This window comes from Rhea americana, unplaced genomic scaffold, assembly GCF_003343005.1.
Source record: "Rhea americana isolate MKP2758 unplaced genomic scaffold, rheAme1 scaffold_29, whole genome shotgun sequence".
NCBI classification, from domain to species: Eukaryota; Metazoa; Chordata; class Aves; order Rheiformes; family Rheidae; genus Rhea; species Rhea americana.
In genome coordinates this window covers 5,056,960-5,061,807 of record NW_028186412.1, presented here as the reverse complement: position 1 = coordinate 5,061,807, position 4,848 = coordinate 5,056,960, and positions in this window count along the sequence as shown.

Genomic DNA, 4,848 nt, shown 5'->3' with positions numbered 1-4,848 from the left:
ATTCTCATGGTGCATGAAGAGTGAAGGAAGCTGCTCCAGAAGTCTAGAAAAAAGTCTGTTTGAACTCCTACTCTGATCCAGAAGTTGCTTGAAAGCAAAATTACTTTAATTTYTTATATAGCTATCATTATATTTTCTTTGGATTAGTCTACTTCATGACTTTGATATCMTTATAATAAACTGCCTGGCTTTTGAGGCCTATCTGGGATAAATRTGGTTACAAGAGCCACACAGAATGACCTCTGTAGGGAGCTGCTGTGGCTTGACTCAGTTGCAGAGTGAGGTGGTGAGACGACTCTAGATTGTGCAATTCAGAACAGTCGATAAGGATCTTGTTGTTTAGGTGTTTTAAATAAATTCTGATGGGATTTATAGGTAACTCTGAGACAGAACTCTCTGGGCCTCTGTTGYCCACTGTCCTCAGGATAAACTGCTTGGGACATGGAACAGCTAAGCAAAGAAAGTTTTTACTTACCTTTTCTRTGTTGAATTCAGTAAGCCTGTCTCTCTGTGTAAGCCAAATGGAAATAAGGGGTTATGAGCACTTTATTTTTCCTTATACATTTTGTAATTTATTAATTCTGAATGTTTAGTCACTGTGTGTTCCTTCTAGAAAATCAGTTGAAGCTGTATACCCTTACAAGTTCTCCCTGAGATTTGCAGTCTCAGATTTGACCTGCCATCTGAGTCAAAGCACTGTTATTTGGGCATCCTTATTTTATTTTCACTTTGGGAATAGATTCTTCCASCAATTTTTGTGAAACAGAGGTCATATAATGTATCTCCTTCCACAGCCTAAGTATCTGGTTTTACTCCTTCCTTGGCGAGCTGGTATGGTGAAATCCCTGAAATCCTGAATTGAATTAGTGCCAGCCAGTTATATTTCAAGCCAATTGATTATGGGTAACGTTGTCTTGAAGTTAGATTAGACATGATTCTGCTGTTGATTTGCTGTGTGTTGTGAGACTCATGACGTTAGTTGCCTGTGCTTTGCTTTTCTCATTCATGAGAAGAACAAAACTCATCTTTGTAAAGTGTGCTGAGGGTAATGAATTAAAGATTTTTTATGAATATTAAGATCTAGAGTCCACTGCCTTTATTAAGATATAATAGCTCATCTCATATTCAAAATTATTTGACTACTCATTCAGTAATATGTCATGCTATATGATGGACTCTGACATACCGAATTACTTCGATCATGAACTTTGGCCGATCAGAATTCACTGTATCTTGTGAATAAACATCACTTTCGAGTGGCTGAAAAGCAGAATTGACCTGTTCTCTAAGCTAGTTGTAATTCAAAAGATCATTAATGACAAATGGCAGAGTACCTTCAGCCATCCTTTTAGGTAATACTCCATATGGAAGTCATTGGATAAAGAACAGAAGGATTTGGCAGAATATGAAAAAAAGAATAAATTTGCTACACATCAGTCATTTTGCCTGACTGCAATAAAGTAATTGTAATAGAATGTTGTCACAGGATAATGGTCTCCTACTGCTTTAAAAATGCTTTGTAAAACAGATGTTTACTTTCTCAGTGGGAGACATTGATCCTGGGACAACAATCTTTTCTATTAAAGGAAAATTAAGTACCTGTATTTTCAGCATTTTTATTGTATCATAAAAGGATAAATATAAAAGTAATATAATGTGGTATATGATATAAAATGAAATAAAATAATGTGATAAATAATATTAAGTGGTATTAATTGAAAGTTTCTTCTTACAGCTCYGTGACTAATATTTTCTAGGCAAATGTTGATAGAACAATGAAATTCACCATGATGAAGCTATTTCTGTTATTTTAATTGTCCAAGGGTTTGTGAACTGCAGAAAAACAGCATTTACAAATAAAAATAATAACAATAAAACTCCAGTATGCAATGTATGATGAAAATGTTTAGTTAATATTAAATAGAGGATAATCATGAATAAATAATGATAAAGTAACACGTTGCAATTAATGGATATTAAAGATTATGCATTTTATGTCAGTTCTGAATTTAACATTGTGAGTTTTGCTTAGAATCAAAAAATTGAAAAAAACAAAAATTTAGAAAAGATTTGTGCATTTCAAAATGATTTTTTTTAGAAGAGCAATTATATGGTAGAGATTGTAAAAGCAATTATAATACTCATATTTTTCTTTAAATTGTCTGTAATACACATGGGACACAAATTCCGTTATGTTGTAGTATGATAGAAAAGTTCTACAGGCACTATTCTGGTGACTCTTATACTTATCAGACATTATGCTGTTCATCTAGTAATGTACCAACTACAAATTTAGGCTGATGAAAAATCTACAAAAGAAGAACATTGTTCTCCATGTGCTGTAATTGTCTATGTCTATGTGCTGTCAAAGACATTTGACTATCAGATGCAGTATCCCTCTGTGGTATTTAGCTTTTACCAAGGTTGTATCTGGATCAACAGAAATAAAATGAGAATAATTAACCAGGGAGTGAGGGACTTACTGGCTCACCTGACTGACCTCTGGGACCTGTGCCACCTTGGGTCCCTTTCTAGCTTAGGACATCTTGAGATGGTGTTTGGTACTCTTCCAGTTAGTGTCTCTGTCCAATTCTGCGTATTTTATAGTCATGAATTCCAGACAGAGTTGCCATAGACCAATCACTGACATCTTTCTGACTGGAAGAAGTAGGTATTATAGAAGGTCATATCTGAGCAGAATACTCAGTGAATATTCAGTCAAGGTGAGTGTTCTCTACTCTGGCTGGAACAGCAGAAGGTCTGAAGTCTTAAATGCAATTTCTACTCTGAATGATGAACCTTAGTATCTGGATGGTCAAGAAAAACAAATTTTACATTCTTTAAATGAACTGATTTGGTACATAAGTGGATTCAGGTATAACATTCTGATCTCAAGAACAGTCACTGAAGCAAAGCATTTTCCTTCCCATTTCAGTGTCCACCGCATTACAGAAATGAAAAGAATAAGGCTATGAAGGGCATTAACAAAATCATTTTTAATGTTGCAAGGGGAACTCAGAATGCTGTCAAATGCTAATGATAGGTTGTACAGGGAAGTGGTACTTTAAACTTTACTCCAAGAAAAAATGTCAATTAACCACTCAAAAAATGTCAGAGTTCTGTCTTCCTGAAAACCTTTTTCCTCAGAGGTAAATTAAATGCAAAAATTTCCACAATCAAGTAGCTTACCTTAGTCCTACAGTTGAAGTGCTGCASGTGGAACAAGATGAGACTTGGATATTTCAGTAGTTTAGACTTAATCTATAAATATGTGTTTGCATTTTCAAAGCTAAACCATGTAGCTCTTACCCAGCTATAACTYGCACTGAATCAGCCACAAAACCAATGAAAGTTTGCTTCACTTGGGTYTGTACCATATGGTCTACAAGCTAAATGGAAATCCAAGCATGGAAGGAAGTTAACATCCTAACACAGCGTATCCTGCCTTAGGGATAGTGCTTAGCACCAAAGGATATCTTCCAGCCCTCTTAAAAAATACCATTTCCTAAATTCCTGAATGCCCTCGTTGCCTGAGCTTGGACTGAGAGCATGTGGGAGCTTGTACAACTAGGTCTTAAACAGTCTGTTAGAATGACGATGTGTATAGATAGAAGAAGGAAAAGGCAGAACATCTGTCATCTCTGTGTACTTTGATGCTGATGAATAGCTGTTGTTATTCACTGGAGAAGAGGAAAGATAGAGGCAGACAAAGGGTCTGAAGGTTCATGTGTGCTACGGAGCTGAAGTAACTTTCTCGATCTTTTGTCAAGTCATCTCTGATTCCTTGGGCAGCTGAGGGAATCACCAGAACTGCAAAAAGAAAGCCTGTCTGCATCCTAAGTGTAATGTTTAATATGACAGCAGAAAGCAGTATGCTTCACCCTGGCTTTATTACACATCATTTCAAACCACAGGCTTCAGACCCCAGAAAGGGGGTTGAAATTTTGAAATAGAAACAGGGAGAGGGAAGAGAAAATGGGGACGATGAAACTGAAAGAAATGCCCCGGCAAGGACAGTCTTATCCTAGTTTAACAGCGGCATGCCCAGCCTCGGACCTGCTGGTGCCCTTCGGAGAGCGGACACACGGTGCGTGCTGCCTGCAGCCGTGCCCCAAAGCCCTTTCTTACCTGCAGAAATCCCCCCCACCCTGTCTCCCTGCCGAGATTTTGGTCAGGCTGTGCTCAGACACTCGACAGGATGAGAACATATGTGATAATACAAGAGAAGACAGTGTAAACACCGTCTTTAAATCACGGCCTTTTAAAATAAATTTTGCTCAATTCAAGATAAAATGAGGACAAGYTGTCTTTCTTGATGGTAGGATGAACGACAGCAATGGAGATTACAATTCTTCAGGGCCTTCCAGCCAAAGAGGAGTAGATGGGGTTATCACTAKTACCATGAAATGTTTAAGTTTTCTTTAAATTGACTGCGTGGGTAGGGATGCCTGGTAAGGAGACACCTTGCTTTGTCTTCAAGGGTGTTGTCTTACATCCAAGCTCCTTTGCTTTATTTCCTTATCCCTCTCCTTCTTTTTACCTTTTTCAAGATTTTTTTTTTTGTTACTTTCCCCCTCCTTTTCAATTTTCCTTCATTTTCTCCGTTTTTTCCTTTTCCCCTTTGAAACTCTTTTCAAAGAGAAGGGCGGCGGGGAACCTCACCGAGTTCCTGCTCTTCTTTCCGCGGCTGCGACCCGCGAGGTTAGCCAGGGCGGCGTTTAGACGAAGGCAAAGAGAACTTTTCCCCTCCGAAAACGGACGGTTTAAAGGTGATTTTTTTTTATTTTTTTCCGCGAGAAGCGCTTCGCTCCGCGGGTGCCGTTCGGGAAAGTCGCCGGAGCAGCGAGC